The sequence below is a fragment of the Atta colombica genome, unplaced genomic scaffold, assembly GCF_001594045.1.
Source record: "Atta colombica isolate Treedump-2 unplaced genomic scaffold, Acol1.0 scaffold155, whole genome shotgun sequence".
Taxonomy (NCBI): Eukaryota; Metazoa; Arthropoda; class Insecta; order Hymenoptera; family Formicidae; genus Atta; species Atta colombica.
The window spans coordinates 1,107,550-1,127,917 of record NW_017259245.1 but is presented as its reverse complement, the minus strand read 5'-3'; the positions used below and the strand labels follow the sequence as shown (position 1 = coordinate 1,127,917).

The 20,368-nt window shown below is 30.8% G+C and overlaps 1 protein-coding gene across 1 annotated transcript in view; it reads right to left on the bottom strand.

Moving 5' to 3' along the window:
- The window catches only part of LOC108685743, a 38,052-nt gene that overhangs the window by 16,556 nt on the left and 1,128 nt on the right, over positions 1-20,368 (bottom strand). The window lies entirely within an intron of this gene.

Below are 20,368 nucleotides of genomic sequence, written 5' to 3'. Positions count from 1 at the left end.
AATGGAAAGCATGGACAAGTTACCTACATCGCGCCGGAATATCTTACTTTCGCCCATAGCACAGCTGGCTATCGTTATTGTAGCAGACTAAAGTCCCATTGGAATGCTCCCATTTATCAGTTTTGGATGTCGTGGTTCGAGCCATAGTCTTTTCTTTCGACCGAACAATTACTCTCCGCTTTGTGATTATTATTGAAATACCTAGAAAAGAATGCTGTTTTTGCCAGTCGTAAGATATTATTATTATTAGCGTCACTTTGAAGTCACCGATGGTTCAGTCAGTCATATTTTAATGCTCAACTGTAAGGCACATTAAAATACATGGGAGAGATTTTATTATTAAAAAAGTATTATTATTATTAAGGACTAAAATAATAATGACGTCATAATTTATGTAGTGTTAAAATAAAAATGAGAATAAAATAACATGATAGAAAGAAAATTTTTAGAGTAAGTATTGATTGATTATTTTCTTGATATAACACGATATATTGATAGCATATTGATAGCAGGTAAAGTTACGATGACGAATAATGAATCGCGATGCAGCAAGTGGCGCAAATAGCCACATTATATTTTGTATCGCGTAAATGACAGGCCGTCGCGTACGTGAACGGACATTTTAGGTAAACCGATCAATTTTGTGATGAAAAAAATGATCGAGAAGTACACGTGTTTTACCGCCTGTACGGGCGCGGCATGCACGACAAAAAAAACCATAATCGCGCACAGGAGGAACCATCTGCGGCTTCGAAAAGCATGATGCGGACCATGTGCCGGCTGCCAACGATACTCAGCTTGCGTAGCTCACCGCGTTAAGTCGACTGCTCCAAATCCGCCTTCTACATTATATGTTACATTGACGAAAAATCCAAAAAAAGAAAACAAAAAAATTTTATGACAAACGTAGTAATATTCAGAAGTAATTCGCTCGCACATCCGTTGCCGTTAAAAACGATAGAAATTGACGTGAAAAATCGATTCTGCTATTCAGAACATGTATTATGAAACTATTCGAAACGGAATTACTCCGTTTTTTCTCAGAAAACTCAATAATAATCTAGGAAATAATCAAGCAATTCTACAATCGGATTCTATTCCGAATAATTTCTATATACGTACTCGATTTTCTCTGCCAGTTTATGTTGATAAATTGATAATTTATCGAATTAAAATTTTACGTTATCAACAAGTAACATAAAATAATTTAACGATCTAATTTCAGTGATTCTGTATATTATATCCAATAAGTAATAATATGTAATATATAATATGTTAATGCACAGGCATACGTCACCTGAAATTGATTAAAACATATTTTTTGTCAGCTTTTCCTATTTTCTGAAATTAATTCGCGACAAATTCGCCTTTTTCAATCGCTTGTAATTCATAAATTGTTGATACATCAACAATTGTTGATTCTTCGTGATATTTTCAATAAGGAAAAATTAATTTTTTTTAATTGATCAAAAAATGTCATCTGACACTTTTGAAAGATTCTCTCTCTCTCTCTCTCTCTCTCTCTCTCTCTCTCTCTCTCTCTCGCACTTAGGATAAAAAAGAAGAGGAAGGTGGGTGCATATACAATATTTAAAATCTCATTGAGGTTTACTTTCACGAAAAACTGTCCGATTTAATGAATGTTTTCAGCTTTCAGATTTAGTACCATATGCGGCAGGCAGAAACATTTGCGTGAGAATATAGTGAAATCCGGAAGTGTAATTACCGCGCAGTAACCGGCTTTGACGCAATCGCGCGAATGTGAGTGACGTATCGCTTATATTATACATTTTCAGCGATTCGTTAATCTTGCTCATTTTTTCACTTTTATTATTTGACTGCAGTAAACGTGCATGAAAAATAATAAATCATTATGTGTTAATTAAAAAATTAAAGCTAAAATTTTGCCGTTACATATCTCTTCTGATGTCAGCTAAACGTTGCTTAATTTTCGCTCTCGAATATCCATTATTTTAAGCATTTAATGATATTTTCCAAATGTAATAAAATTTTAGTGGGAGGAGGGACAATTTTCTCAACCATCAGCAATCATTTTCACACATAGACTACTCGCCTCGTGAAGGAAATTGTGCATTTCACTCCACCGTCCTACATCACAGTCGTTTTTCAACACAATTTTAACCGAAAATCTTAGATATCGCGAAGATCTAATTGACACATTGTAAAGCGATATTATCAATAATATACGTAAAAAGGGTGGTAGAAGTGGGCGCGTGCCAGGACCGATCGGGACATAATCGCCTCGCGATGCGAGCGTTGCGAAAAGCAGGTAATGGCATTGAAGTGCATTCGGCAGCTGCTCGCCATGAATACCGACATGAATACTCGAGGTGGACGAGGTGGACATGTGCGATCCCGTCTTCTTTAGACACATGGCCCCGCCTATGAGTGCCCCCGAGCTCTATCGAGTGGAAAAGATACGTCCTGCTCTAGTCCAGCATTATATTATCGAGAGCGCGTTGCTTTTTTATCTATATCATCGATCGGCACGACCCTTCCTCTCTATTCCTCTTGATACATGTCTCGATTACTCCCTCTTTGAGCAAGAAGAAAAGAGAGAGAAAGAGTTGAAAAATTTTCGAGAGCAAAATTATATTCTATATCTTGGGGGAGGGGAGGGATTTCGCTACGCAAACATACATTTGTCAAAATCACACAGAAATCAAAGATAATGATCATTTTCTTTCGGCTTGCGCGAAAGATGATCGATCAAGATTAACGTAGCGCGAAAAACGATAATAGCAATTATGTATTACTTTCAATCCGACGATTTCTGTTGATGATATCGTTAGACGTAGATTCGTCAGCCACCTGGCAGAAATCGGCTGTGCGTTTTCAGCCTTGTACTTTGAAAACTGCAATATACTTCGCCATTGAGCATAAATTTTATCATGTTTCGGGTGTTTTGTTCAGAATAAGGTTCGGTTCTACCAGTGCAACAATAATTTACTATTCTTTATTTTTTTGTAAGAATCCTTATGTATGTTTGTTATGTATGTAGTTGGTTACTTTTAATCTTGTTTTTTAACTTATTTTTTTATCTAAGTTCTAAACATTAAAAAGGAAAAAGAGTAAATTAAATCAAAAGTAAAGTTAATCTATATTGGTAAATGGATATTAGAAAAAGATAAATAATAAGTAACCGAGTTAATCTTACAGAGGTAGAACCGGACCTTGGATTTTGATGAGAGTTTACTGGCCCAAGCACAGTCTAAATGGAAGAACGTTCTTGTTTTCTTGTCGACATATCTCTCGGAACTTATAAATTTTCGTGTTTGGACGAGTCACAGCTGGTGCGGACCGGTCTCACTGCTATTCGGGACCCTTCTCTATCCGGAAAATTTCCGCTTCCCCTCTTTCTCTCTCCCAGCTTTCTTCCTTCATCCATCGGTAGCTGCAGCTTTCAAAAGATACGTGACTCTAGGCACACCCAAGATTTCTCGCATATATGCTGTCTAAGAATCTTAAGACTTATCCAATGATGTAGGATATAATATGAGACACAGTGCGACGTCCTATGCTTTTGTAGATTGTTGAACAATTATGTCATGATCGATCGCGACTCTATTAAAAAATCAATCAATGTTTGATGTCAAATTGAAAATAATGTAATTGATGAGAGAGAGAGAGAGAGAGAGAGAGAGAGAGAGAGAGAGAGTGTATGTGTACGTGTGTGCGCGCGCGTTGAAGATGACAATAATATTAACTTTATTGACGACATTCCTTTTTTTACTTTGTAAACTGAAGTAAATAAATTATTCTACTAACTTCTTATCAATTTGAGATATCATTTAAAACGTTATACAGCATTTTAGATGAAACATAAATAGAATAATCACAATGTAATTAAATAAAATAAAAAACATAATTTGAGATAGCTCAGAAAGAAAAAAGAGATCAAAAGAAATGGAGATGTTGAGAGGCAGATAATGAAAAGTTTTGATAGTTAACATTAATCCTCATTTGCTTTTGTTAAAACTAATAATCTCGAGCCTTTTTATCAACTAATATTACCAGAGTCAATATAATTTGATAGGATTTTTAATACTTTTATACTAGAAAGAGTCTGATTGCATTAATTAGAATTCCAATTGAAAAAGGAAAAAATTTTCAGGTTGAATCTATCATAATTATACTTGAAATAACCAGAATTCTAATTAACATGATCAAAATTTTCTAGTTCGTCTATTTTTAATCAGAAAACTGTTCTCATTGTTCTTATTGTCAATTGATCCTTTATTCACGTTGTTAAGCTTGGTCACTAAATTTTGTTTTTAAATTCTAAATTGAGGTAAATTCTTCTGAGATGAAAATACGCAGAAATAAAAATTGCACGTTATTTGTTAAAATAATTGTTCGCTGCTCGAGGCTGGAGCACACGCGAGTCTGCAAGCGTAAGCGGACGTTGCGCTGAAAAGCATGCAATTAGAAAATAACCTAAATTCAAGGCGATTCGCGATTCGCGTTAAGAATTATTTCACCAGTCGGTCGAAACGAGGAGAAACTTGAGCTCGGAAGACGACACGACCGGCAGGGAAATGGCCAATTATTAGAAGGAACGTGGGTCGTACTTAAAGTCACTACTGGTTAGGACAATACGTTTTATGTCGCTCTCTTTCCCTCTTTATCACCATCATCTATTTCGTCCGAATTAGCACAAGAAAAACGTAACGTTATGTATAAACGCGTCGTTTTCACTCGTTTATTCGACACGAGAAATTGCCTCGCATCACGGAGCAAGGACTCGAGATAACGGAGATATTGCGATATAAATAGTGTACTTGCAATCACGCACACCGGATATCTATCGTGCATTTATTTATTTATAAATATCGTATCTGATACCGAGACGTCTTTCTTGATCGCTTTCGATCTAATACCGGACCTTGAAAGGAATTGAGTGAAAAGTATCGACACAGTGACTAGTCGCGACTGAATATTTGAACGGCGATTGACGTCACATCTGACGTAGGATTTCGCACTCATTTCATGAATAACGTGTCGTATGTGTGACACTTAGAAAATCATTTCACTAGTCTTCTCCTAATGACAAAGGTAAAACAGTACATCTATTATTTACACAGTCCGTATCGCCATCCGTAAATTAAAGTCTGGATGAATCACGATAGAAACACGTGCGATAAGATTCCTCAAGAAAAGGTGCGTCGCCGATGGTGCTTAGATCCGATTGCTTTGACTTTCCACATTTAATTGTAATTCTCGGATAATAGAATACGTTAACAGAATATACATATGTCTAGTACCACTTTTTTTACACATAAAATAAGAAAATTAGATCGATACTGTATTCATGACAATTATTACATATTATATAAAAGAATAAGATTATGATATATCATATATTAACTACACATATAATTGTTAATTGAATGTGTCAATTTTTATTTATATTATTTACTCTTTTTTATCTTTATCGTTACAACTCTATATTAATATATTTGAATCAAAATCATGTACAATTGTAATTTTTCCTAGGATGCAAATGAATTTTTGGTATTTTAAAAATTGTTGAAGTTCATCTTTAGTGAACTATTTAAGAGAATATAAAGTTTTAAACGATTCGATTATAAATAAAAAATTCATTTTTGAACAATTAACTGTAGACAAATAATTAAATCAAGTAATATATATAATGCTAAAAGAACCAACACATGTGAATTAAATCAAAATTTATTAAACAAATTAAAGGTAAATATTTCGACTTTCGATTTGAATCAGTACAAAATTTTATCAGTACAAAATTCATTACTAATGCAAATAAATAAATCCGAGAAATTTGCGTTTATATAAATATATTATGAATTAACAATTCGAATATATTCAATATCATAAAACTGTTAAAAATACTTAATAACTAAAAAAATTAATTAAAAAAATTAAATTTAAAAAAGCAAAGAACAAGAATTGTTCACCGGTAAATCGATGCTAAATAAATAAAATTTATAATTAAACGAAAAGAAGACGAAAAAGTTGTTGCTGTTGAAAGATTTGATCGGTTAAACGCATATCTGCTAGTAGACATTATTGCAGTACAATTAGCCTGAAATAATTAGATAGCAGGAAGATTAAAAAGAGAACTTCCTAAAGATTCTCTTGATTCTCTATGGACCAAGCGGGAATGTTAACATACAGTATTTTATCTTTCCAAAAGTTCTGTAATTTTCCACATTTTAAGTAAAAAAAAATATTCAATTTAGTATTTTAATAATAAAAAATTAATAATCTTATTATCTTGCGATTTAATGATTATTTAAAATCACATTTGTTTTATGTTCTTTATCATATTCCTTTTCTTCGAGTCTAATTGTTATAATAGAGACACTTCGTATTCTAAAATATTTAACATTATTGGTGCTTGAATAGTGAATCTGAATATGTTTTAACGCTTTCCGGAGAGTTCTGATGATATAAATTAATTGTTAATTTTTTAAACAGTTTTTATTATTCGAGAAATGCGCCTTTTAATGTATATGTGTGAGACGCTGGCCGATTTCCGATAATTCTTTGAGATTTGTGGTAATTATTGTGTAATTTAACACGCTGCCAAAATTATGCGCTGTCAAAAATATAAAGAATTCCACACTAATCTTATGGGAAAATGTCTTTCTGCGGATTTGGCTAATTTTTGGATACGTTCTCTTCTGAACAAATGTCTCAATCCTATGAGCCGTTTCCATGTTACAAGCTTCGAAAGATCCAGATTTTACATGATTATTGAACCTTTCAAGGTTTGTAGCACGAAAACAGCTCATAGGATCCAATTGTATCCATAGAGATATTTGTTCAGAATGAAAAGAACTACATATCCAAAATTAATTCGTAGAAAGACATTTTCCCATAAGACGCGTTTTTTGTTTTAAGACAATTATAAAATATTCGAGCGTTATCAAACGATCACAGGATGTTGTTGAACGTTCCCAAGCGTTATATGAATAAAGATACGAAAACGGTCTCTCATACGAATGAAGCGTGCGCATCGCTAATTTTCCTCAAGACAAGCATAAGACGTCTCTAAGCGTTGGAAAGAATATTTATTGATCATTCATTGAATCTAAGCATTACAAATACAATCGGAACGTTTCAAGTGAATACATCTTGCATTTCATTTATTGTAACTTATAAAATAAAAACTTATTAATCTGATATATATTGGGTTGTCCGGAAAGTTCATGCCGACCAACTTATATAATTTAATAAATGTATACTAAAATTTAAATTTTCTGCGTTTCAATTTTCCTTCAACATCGGCACGAACTTTCCGGACAACTCAATACACACACACACACACACACACACACACACACACACACACACACACACACACATTCATGCAAAATTTATAACTTGAGTATATTAAGTTATCTCAGCTTAAACAAAACATTTTTTGGTGCCTCTGAGAGGCACCAAGGGGCTTCCCACCAATCATTCGAGAAGTATTGCTCAAGAGGATATCCATGAGTGATATCACGATATAAGCAGCAGCCCATTGAACTTCGGCGTGGTGCATCCGTAAACATAACATCTAAACAACGGAATACAGACATCTAAGTGGCGGAACAACAATCGGAAACACTCATCTACTCATTGGACATTAAGCTAAATCGTTTTAGTTTCATTCATTTTCGCGTACATCTTTGTTATAATGCAATGTCAGATAGGATTACATTAATTATATTATAAAATACAACATTATAAAATACAAAAATTCTTTTCTAAAATCACAGATTACTAATTAGATTTAAATATGTTCTCGATAAGAGTAAATCAGATAATATTTCGTTGAAAAGAATAGCTCAATTTAATTGATTCACTGATTTGAAGATCTCAATGATGAGCTGGCGATATTAGATCTTAATGAAGCGCAAAAATCTGAATTCGTTGTTATACAAAAACGTTTTTATTTACTCGCGGCAAAAATTGAAGATATTTTGAAATCGTCAGAAATAAACAAAACAAAATAATGGTACATCCAATGCTGATGCGCGAATAGGTAGTTCAGAGGTTTCGGTATAACCGATTAAGAAGTGACGAATTAAGTTACCGGCCTTTACCAATCTTTGACAGGAAATATGAAAGCTGGCTTTCCTTTAAGAATGCATTTTACAGTATGATAGATTCTCAGTCGGACTTAATAGACATCGACAAGTTACAGTATCTAAAATAAGTTTTGACTGGTGAAGCTGTTAATAAAATTGCGAATTTTCGCAATTGACGGAATAAATTAATCTGACGCCTGGGATGTTTTAGAACGCTCGTATAAAGCACGTTTTAATTTCTCGGCATCTTAAGTCTATACTGAATTTGTCTGCATTAGATAAAGAAAGCAAACGGTTTGACTAAATTCGCGGATGACATGCAATAACACGGTGCTTCTTTGAATACTTAGGGGTTTCCGTTGGATCCGAGATGTTAGTTCATATTATAGAAAACAAATTGCCTAAAGTTACATTGGAAAAATGGGAGATCTCTCGTGAATCACTTTCGAAAGAGACGATTTTCCAAAGCCTGAAATATATGAATTTCAGTATAAAATTGCGGTCTGTGCGTCAAAACGCGAAAAATCTAAAGAAATAGAGTCCGATAGAAATAAGATAAGGACTATCGATTAAAAAAAAAAAACGAATTATTCTATCTAATCAAGCATTTATTTATAAACTTCCTGCAATTGTGTGATATGTAAAATTAAATGTCATCCGCTTTACTCATGGAAAAAGTTTAAGCAATTGTCTGTGCAGAAACGTATCGAAGCAGTAAAAAATGTAAAGATTTGTTTTAATTGCTTGCGGTCTCATCGTGGTGTCCCATGTAAGTTCTCAAATTGTACAATTTGTCAAAAACATTATAATATTGCATTACGACAACAGCTCTTCGGCTAATAAATTTAGCGCAACAAAATCAGCTTCGACTCAAAACGAATGACTAAGAGATTCGGTCTTCAATCAAATAGTTGCTTTCATAACCTTGAATGCTTCATTGCCACAATTGCTAACAAACACATTATAGTTCATATTCAAGATCGAGAATGTAAACTAATTAAATGTCGCGCTTTATTAGATACCTGTACAACAGCTAATTTTATTTCAAACTCCATCAACTGAAACAACTAAATACAAACGTAGTTGGATGTTCATTATCTATCGGTTCAATTACACAACTGTACTAAATCGAAAAACATCATACAAATCCATACTATTTATATATAGTTATATATAATCCATATATAAGGTTTTCGTAAAGATTTGATTTATTTAACGTGATATCACAAGTTTTAGTTCTTCAAGGACTTTCCCACGCGACTTGATAAAAATTCCTCCTAATATCAAATTGGCAGATTTGAATTTTCATTTACCTGATTCAGTAAAATATAATTTTGTTAATTGGGCCCGGAGTGGCGCTTTGCTCTTTATCGGTCAAATTAATTTATCTCAAGAAGGTATTAATTTTATTTGCAAAAGACGCGTCTTAGCTAAGTTATTACTGGTGATATGCCAAAGAAATTGTCTAAGAATGGAACACGTTGCTTAACAAATGTAAAAACTCAGATAAATAATTTTTGGAATATAGAAGAGATCATATTGGACAAACCAAAATCTGAAGAAGATATCGCATGTAAATCATATTTTATAAATACGATTTTACGTGAAAATAATGGACGTTATGTGGTTCGCATGCCTTTTCACAAAACAAGTCAATGTGTAAGTTTCTCGCACTCTCGCGTTAAAAAGATTAATAACTTTAGAACGAAAGTTAAAGGTAGATGTTAAAGGCTGAATATTTTCGAATACTAGAGGAATAAAAATTAAAACTGAATTACATATCTCTGATTGAAGAATCAGATGAGAGCGAATATTATACGCCTCATCACGCAGTCGTTAAAAAATCTAGAAATACTACTAAAGTGCGAATAGTGTTCGATGCTTCCGCGAAGACAAGTTCTGGAATATCATTAAACGATATATTAATGACTGGGCCAATTGTATTACATTATGTAATTGTATTACATTAGTTAAAAACGCCTCATCTGCTTAATACTTTCGTTGCAATCGGGTTACGGGAAATTCAAAGTCTTACGACTGAATGGCGATATGTTAAATCAAAGGATAATCTAGCCGATGCGATTTTGAGGAGTCAATTACTTTACAAGTTTTTGCAAAATCAAACATGATTTTCAGGCTCTCCATGGTTACTTAAAGATAAAGGAGAATGGTTTTTTGAATTCATTCAAATGAACGAAATTCCCGAATTAAGAAAAAACATATGTCTTATTACCGCTTCCAATAATTCTAATATATTTTAAAAATATTTTTCTTATTAAAAATTACTTAATTCGTTGCATATTGTTTACGTTTTCGATCTGCTAATAAATTTTCCAGGCCTTTGTGCACGGAGGAAATTATTGAAGCTGAAACACGAGTAATAAAGATGATTCAAACCGACCGATTCTCTAAATCAAAAGACTTAAGAATAAAAATCCTGCAGCTAAATCTAAAATTTCTAACTTAAGTCCATTTCTAAATAACAAAAGTTTGCTATATGTCGGAGAACGTCTTCAAGAGAGAGATATAGCTTCATCATGTAAACATATGATTTTGCTGCAAAGTTGACACTGTATATGACTGATCGTATTATACATTATACGCGAAATTCACGAGATGCATTTTCATTCCAGGATTCAAACTACTCTATATTTCCTTAGACAAAAATTTTGGCGATGAACAAAACCTAGTTCTTAACATCATATGTCTATGCAAATGTTGTTTTAGGTTAAACTCGCTAGCGCAATTGAATATAAGATGGGAAATCTTTCATCTCGTGTATGCAAAATTGTACTATTTATTAATATCGATATCGATTTCTGCAGACCCTTTTATCATTCAAGAAATTTTTATTCAAGAAAAAAAATTCGTAACAAAAATCAAAGTATATGTATGCATATTCATATGTATAACAATTAAAACAATGCATCTTGAAGTTGAAGACTGACTTATCAATTGATGAATTTATTGCTTTGCGGCGTTTCATTGCAAAACAAGATCTATCAAATCAAATATATTTGGACAACGAAAAAAATTTTGTAGGTGCAAATAATTAATTAAAAGAAATGTATGTTTTACTTAATTCTGAAAAACATTGTGCATAATTTTGAGAGTCAACATCGCATTGATTGGCATTTTATACTGTGGCACTGCATTTCAGAGATTTGTGGAAATCTTCGATATATAGCTATTCATTTTAAACGCATCGTAGGTGAATATCTATTTACATCCAGATCCATTATCGCAATTTCAATTGATCCAAATGACTTATTAGCCTCGTCCCCCGCTCATTATTTGATCTATTTTTTACCAGAAAAAGACTTACTATCTACTCTGGCAAACCAATTATCTGTTTGGCAGCATATCACGAAGGTACGTCAGGATTTTTGGTCACAATGGCATCTTGAATTTAAATGAACTTCAAACGCGAAGTAAATGAACCAAAAATCAAAACTTGATATGATTGTCCTTATAAAAGATAAAAATCTATCTTGCACGAAATGGGCTTTAGATAGAGTGCAAAAATGAGCACCCTGGCAAAGATGGAATAATTCGAATCGCTACTATTAAAACCGAATTCGGCGAAGTAAAGAGATCGACAAGATCTTTACGTTATCTTCCAATCAAACGATAACAGTTCATGTATCAATCGATGATTCACAAAAATAATTTTATATATAATAATTGTATTTAAATAAGGTTAATTATTTCTTTCTTGATTAAGATTTGCTGTTAAATTATTATTCGGTATTTTCTCAAAGGGGGGGAGTATAGTTTGTAGGTTCTTTAAAATGTTACATACACGTATGCATTCATTAGCACTCATTTTACACTTCAAAATACGAAAAACGATCTTTCATGAACGAAGCGTGCGCATCGCTAATTTTCCTCAGGACAAGCGTAAGACATCTCTAAGTTGGAAAGAACATTCATTGAATCTAAGCATTATTACAAATACAATCCGAACGTTTCAAGAGAATACATCTTTCATTTATTTGTAAGTTACAAAATAAAAATTTTAATCTGATATTTGTAAACGTATTGAATTCATGTGAAATTTATATAGCTTGAGTATATTAAGTTATCTCAGCTTAACCTTAGTAGGTCATTGTTATTTTTGGTTACCTTCGCGGTCACATCAGGGTTTGTGAAACCCTACAACTTTGTCACGCTATATTTCTGGACTGAATACGTATTTTTTAGCTCAAAACGTGTGAAATTTATATTTTAAAATCAGACAAAGACAGATAAATATGAATCAAATAAATAATATTTTATTTTCAATTAATTACAAAGAAATGTTATTTGAAAAATTCGCAAAAAATAATCACTTTAGAAAAAAATTCTAAAATATTTAAATTCAGATCTTCTCAAATTATATTATAAAAAAATTATAGCAATGTAAAAAATCACATAGGGTACATTGAACCCATGAATGACCTACTAGGGTTAAACAAAACAAATATGAAAACAACTATTTATTACGAATACCAAGGAAATGGTAGGTGCGTGCAGATACCTGCAAAAGGAATGAAAGCCTGCAAAAGATTGAAATTTTCTAGTAGTTGAGTGAGGAACCATAGTCCACTGTGTCGAAAAATTTATTCGATAATGAAATGAAAAAAAAAAATTTTTTATTTTTTGCTTCATTCAAATTTGTCAACAATAATAGATTATCAGTATAAGGACATAAAATCACCACTTTCTATCGTAGAAAAAAAAATTTTGATTTATAACAAAACTATGATATTTAAGATTTCTACGATAATACAAAATACTTATAAATTGTTGGTATTTTTTTCTCCGATCTTAATTCGCTTAATTAATTGACATTTATGAAAATTTGCTTTTATTATGTGTTTACTCTGTTTACTGTAACAAATAAAAATATATCAATAAATAAGGATTTGAATAAGATGAAATATTATAAAGCGCTTAGCAGAATTTATGGATAAATCAGGAGCAGAGAAAAAGGAGACACGAATCGAGCTGTTCCAAGCTGAACGGTTGGTCCCTTAAAGAGGGAGTAGAGGCAGGCAGAGGGTGGTCTCGTCCTATGCCACAAAACACCTGGCTTTTCTATGTCTGTCCATACTCTCGCCCTCTACCGTCTCGTGCCTCCCAATCTTTGTCATATTATCCCAAACGGCACCGGCACCCTCCTGTGTACCCATCCGCCTTTCCTATTGGCATCTTTACACATCAAGCGGCTTGTTATATGCCGCTATAAAGCAAATATCTGTATCCGACAGTATACTGTTCAATTAATCTGGCTGATGGATTAATGAAGTAGTCGGATTGAATTTACATTTTCTACTCGCTGAATTTGAATATAGTTAATATTTCATAGAAAAAAATATATATTTTATATGAAATAGAGGTGGAAATGTGTTTGTGTGCATTGAGAGAAAAATATACTAAATTTTAATAAATTTTAATAAATATTTGTTTGAATATTAAGTGCCAGTTGAATATTTATTTAGATGTAAATATATATTTATTTGGTACAACAGCCATTTATTTACTTATTAAATGTTTCATTTAACAAATATTTATTTTTTATAAATAAATGTTATACTATTCAAACAATTATTTATTAAAATTTAATACATTTTTTTTCAATGTGACAGCGGTAAAATGATAGCGATATTAATTAATAATTTTTTGTATATTACGATTGAATATATCATATTATTCTTTAAAAAAATATCAAATAAATCTGCATATTTCTAATATTCATTTAATATTAAAGAATATATATGAATTTGTTTTACAATTGGAAAATCTTATTGCGATTTTTCAAATTAGAAAATCAACGTTCACTTTTATAGATATTACGATTTTATAGATACCAATACAATTCCCAACAGTCGGAAATAGCACGGATATGTCTCATGTCCGATCAAATCATGATTTCTCGATTGTCAATTACACTGCAGTACTTGTAGGTTACAGCTTTTACATTGGGAAAGGCGGGGGTGGTGGAGGGAGAGATATGCATATAAATGCGTAGGTGCAGCTCTAAAGAATAGCCTTTGAACGACAAGAACTTGATGAAATCAAGGTCGGTCACGCGATGTTTCAAAAGGATTGATTTATGACATATCGTGTATATGCATCCTTATCGATTTATTTATTTGTACCTATATCGATGCAACCGAGTTTAAAAAGTCAATAAGGATTTTTACGTTATCGTAACTACAATGATTAAATCCTGAAGATATGTTTTTATGCTGATACATATGCGATACATATGTACATTGCATTTTTATTGCTACAATATTTTTTATAATAATTATCTGAACAAAAAGATAAATAAAATATAAAATTAATTAATATTTAACTCTATAAAGCTAGGAGGACCAAATCAGCAGAATCAAATCGAACTTATCAGAATTTTTAGTACTGATTTTGTATTAAATTGTAGTATTAATGATAATTTTGTATGCCATTTAAAAAAAAAATCGTGGCGCTGCTAGCTTAATATTAAATTGGCAGAACTAATTCAAAATAAAAGAAAAAAAAAATCAGAAATCAATAAGATTTAATTTGTACTATTTTGTATCGCCAAAAACAATTCCATATTATGTGTCATTTCTAAGAAAACAATAATAGCAGCTTTAATATTTAAGCAAATCATTTATTTAAAAAAAAACATAAGGGCAAAAATTAACACAACTGAATTAACACAATTAATTTGTACATACCATTGAAAGTAAGTTAATATTTTACATATTTTCTCCTTAAAATGATTTTATTAGTATATATTTACAATCTATGAAGTATTCCACATCAAAGCGAGTATTTTAATTTTAATTTTTTTAAAATTTGTTTTAAACATATTTTATTGTATATAAATAAAAATATGAGACACATGTTTCACGAAAAAAAGTAAGATTTTTTGTTTTTGAAGAAAATGACATAATAATATAGAATTATTTTTGGTAGTACAAAATAATACAAATTCAATCCTATTAATTTTTGATATTATTTTTCATTTTTTTCTTTTTATTATGAATTGGTCCTGCTAGCTTAATATTAAGTTAGCAGCGCCACGATTTTTTTCGAAACATAGTACAAAATTATCATTAATAGTATAATTTAATACAAAATGAGTACTAAAAATTCCGATAGATCCGATTTGATTCTGCTAATTTGGTCCTGCTAACTTTATAGAGCTCTAATATTTTATCTTTTTATGTAAGTAATTTAATCGTAAAAATTAATAAGTTGTTTGTGTAACTGAATGTATATATTTTTAATAGTATTGTTAATTATATTGCACATAAAATAATCATGAGTGTCATGTCCGTACGATATTTATTATTATGTTAATATTATGTTAATATACAATATAACAATTTTACGTTATTATCTAACAAATCTACATTCTTATTTATACGATATTGTATACAGATAAGAATGTAGATTTCTGATTAAATGCTACAGATAATGTAAAACTGTTACATTAACATAACAATAAATATCGTTACCTATTATCTTTCGAACAAATTAAAACGTCTATTAAAGAACGTTTGACTTTTTTAATTTTCAAAAAATTTATATAAAAATTCAATTAAACATAATATTAAATAAATAATTTTTAATCTTAAAACAAATTATAAAAAGATCTCAAAATTCTATTACCTATTTTTTAGAGATATTCGATATAATGTTAAAGAAAACGTTCACAATCATTATATTATAAAATTGTTATCATCCATGTACAGATCATGCTATCATGGCAAAAAGATTCATTTTTTTAATTAAAAAAAAAAAAAAATTTTTTTTAAAACAAGACTAATCAAATGTCGAAAACATTGTAACATTATAAGAATGATATATTTATCTGTGGATATGTACGAGAATATGCAAGTTTCATCGAAAGTTTAATGAAATTTAAATCAATGATGAGATTTATGATGGAAATATAAATATTATTCAAAGGCAACGATTAATTTCATTTCATGTGGTAAAAAGTAAAACTAATTTCTCCGCGAAATTATTAACATTAATTTACTATACTTGAACTTCACAATTTACTTTCTACAATTGATAGCTTATCGTAATTATTACTTTTTTCAATAATCTCTATATTTTAATTCGTTTTGATCTTACACTGGCATATAAATAGATACGTCTCTCTAATTTCTTTTTATTAGAATCAGAAATACACGTTCTCTCTTGTTCTACTTATTATAATCTAAAACGCATAGATTTAAATAATTGGTCAACAAGATTCTTTTCATACAATTACGTCGCGTAATATTTTGATATAAATTAAAGCAATAATGAACATACATGATAGTAATTCATGTTATCAGGGATAGTTTTAGATATATTTGTAAAAATTTCAAATTATTATTCGCACGCGCATCCTAGAATAAAATATTACTTTCTATTTTCACTACTGAATTAATCTTGTGTAATGTTAGAATATTCTAAAAAGTCATAAGTTATAGTATTATTTCAAAAGAAATAATAGGTGTATAAATTAATTCTCGGTCCTCCCTTAAAATTAACTATAACATTAATATAAATTGTTAAGTTCCGACCCTGTTTGGGATATTCAAGATCAACCTAAGAACATTAACATTCAATTATACAATTGACAATTGAATTAACATAACTTCAAAAAATAAGTGAAGTTTGTGCGGAACGAATGTCATTTCAGAAAAAGCATCTTCATCTGTATATCGTTCATGTTTGAAATAAAAAAAAAAAAAATGCCGCCGAAGCAACAAATTTTGATATGTTCGATCTTCGGAGAAGATGCAATTTCGTATTTACATAATTTCGCAAAGGAAATTTCTATTTGTCGGATGAAGTTTGTTTTGAATAGCCGAAAAAATTTGAAAACCAAGAATTAGAGAATCTATTGAATGAAAATTCGTGTTAAACGCAATTAGAACTCGCACAAGCTCTTGAAGTGACGCAAACTGTTTCAGTATGATTATAAAAGCTAGGACTGATCCAGAAAGCGTGTCGTTGGATTCCGCATATGCTTAGTGTAGACAATAAAGAGAGACGCTGTGATATAGCTGGATCATTGCTTTTGCGTTTTAAAAGAAAAGATTTCCTTTATAAAGTAGTGATTGGCGACGAAAATAGGTGTATAACAATCGGAAAAGAAAATTGTTAGTTCGACCTGACGAATTCTCGAAAGAGATTGCGATTAATAGTGTATTCACGCAAAAAAAATTTTATTGTGTATTTGATGGGATTACAAAGGCGTATATACTACGAGTTATTAAAATATGAAACAATTATTGTTCAATGTTATCAAGACCAACTGAGTGATGCCATTGAGAAGAAAAAAGACTGTACACCAGGACATGGCAAGTGCACGACAATGTAGCGAAAGCGACGAAGAAATTTATCTATGCGTTGAGTTGGGAAATATTGTTGCATGCATATTCTCCTGATCTAATCCCATCGGATTATCACTTATTCCGATCGCTACAGCATCATTTAGCAGATTCTCACTTCTAAACAGAAAAAGATGTGAAAAAATGTTCCGATGACTTCATTGAATCGAAACCACTGTCTTTTTTCCGCGAAGATATCCGTCAATTTTCTGATGAAGTGGCAAAAATGTATAGATGGAAATTACTTCCCAGACTAAAATGTAACAGTATTTTTTAAAAATAAACATTGAATTTTGAAAAAGGCCGAGAATTAATTTATACTCCTGTACATTTGCCTTTTAATGTTTTTAGATATGAATCTTATATGTCATAGTTTTTTATCTTTTGAGATATGCATTATTTTTAATTTACTTTTAATTTATTATACTAAGGAAGGGCCAATTGTTTCATCTTCAGATAAACTATATAATAATTTATTTATTGGATAAACAAAAGAGTAAAAGAATAAGAACATAAAAGAGTTAGAATATAAGATATGGAGCTGAAGTTTACCGAAAGAACAACCCAGCCTAAATAATATTATTTACTGACTGTTGGAATTTCGTATTGAATTATTTTTGGCTAAGAGTCTTAGCAGAAATTAAATAAAACTAATATTACACTAAGTGATGTCACATTTAAGTGTATTAAATGTATATCACATTTAAGATTCCAATTTTCCCGCATATACAAAAAAATTAGACATCGTGAATACTTTATTGCTATCGACACAATTTATACACACAATTTATACTAATCTGAATATTTCTTTTTAGATTTTTTTTTTATCAAATTCCTAACTCTTGAGTTAAATATAGATATATATAATTTTTTTAAATTAAAAATTAATTTTATTTTTAAAAATTATTAATGCACAAAATAGATAAATAAATCGATGAAGTGTACGAATAAATTGCATATATCACTTCATCAAGATTCACATTGATAAGTAATCTGCAAAAAATTAAAAAAAAATCGCTTTAGACTTTTTGTGCTACGTATGTTATATGTATATTCTCTTAAATTATTGATATTTTCTTACATATCATATACATACTGACACAAAAATAATATTACTTAAGTAATATAAATAAAAAAAAGCAAAAAAAATATCAATGTAATGTATAACTCTTATAAATTTATATATAATTCTTAGGTACAACTCATACTTAACGATAATGTATAAAAAAAAAATACGGATTCTGATAAGCATGCCATCGCGATGAGCAAACACAATCTCATGCAATTATTATTTTATGAACACTTTTAAAGAATGTCAGAATAGTTTAGTGAAACTATTCTACTCGGCGACGATGACGCGTTATATCGCGAATATCCAAGGAGTAAGGAAGGTCGAAGAAAAAGAAATGATCGTTAGACGTATGGGAACACACCGTCTCGCACAAGTCTCTACAGCGTCGTCGTCGTCTACCGTCTTGTCTTTTTTATTCTGTCTACTCCGCTGGCTACATACATTTACATTTAACCGCGCGGTAAATCGTACTTCTTGCGTACCGATACATGTAAATTTCATTGAGAGATTATAATAACGTATTTCTGAACGTGTCATTTATAATAACGTATCTTTAGATAATTTTCGAACTATCATTAACAACTAAAAATGCTAACGTTTTTTAAAAATAATGAAAATATATGAGTGCGATCTTGAGACATTTTTTCTTCTATTTCTGCGACATATTACTATGCATTTCTTGGTGATTATACTTGATTATTTTAAAGTATATATTCGAGTTAATGTGGGAAGAGTTAGATATCTTACTCATACAGTACACATCATTCCAACAAAATTGCAGCAACATTTGTAACAATATTGTAGAAATATTACACAACAATATTATAGCAATAGACCTCTTCTTTTATTCTGTTTCCATCAATGTAGATTAACTTTAATCTCGATTCTATTTATTCTTTACTTTTTTCTAATTCTTAGAACTAGAAAAAAATGAACAGTTAGTTGAACCAAGATTAAAAAATTAAACTACTTGTGGTAGAAATGGACATAAGAAAAAGTTTAATCTACGTTTATAAATAAAAACGTTATTGGGTTACTATAAGCTTCTGTGGATAAATCCGAATCTATAGATAATAGATTTTTAAGCTTTAATCCATAAGAAATGGACAATCGATTATTTTCTTTGCATTTGCAGTTGTAATTCAGTTTCTTACGGTTTAAGACCTTAAAATACCTAGAAGTAGATCCGGACTAACAATAAAGGGCTGAATATTTGAGAAGTGCGTATAAAAAGTTGTAAATATTCCGAGAACAAAATTCCAGACACGTAAGATCAGACGACACCTCCGTCGTGTTGGTGGAAGTCGAAAGAAAGACCATTTCGTTTGATCTAAGGGGGGACCCTCGAGAATGGAAACGTTCGTGCGAAACTGTCGCGACACGATACTATGCGACTTCGTGCCGAGTAATAGCGAATTCGGTTGCATGCACTAGTGTACACAAATCGTATTAAAATCGTTGTACACTAATCTAATCTCAAGAATAGGCCTATTTCTTTTTATTGAACTTCTCCGGAGAGAAAAAGAGAAAAGAATGTGCAAGAAGTTCAGCTAAAAAGAACGAACTTAATGTAAAAGTAGAATATCTTGACGATAGCCTCTAAATTTCTTTAAAATGGAATCTCATGCTGAAGAGTGAAAATTGAGCCAGTCTTGAAAAAGAGTGGCTCGATTTCCAGTCTTTAAGAGTGAGATTTCACTCTCCAGAATAAGATTCACTCTAAAAGTTTTAGAGAGTAAGATTGCATATTTTATCAAATAAATAAACTATATTCAGAATTTCGTGGTTTTTCTATATTTATATTAAACATACGAATATTATTTTAGTTTGTGTTACAAGACAGAAAGTAA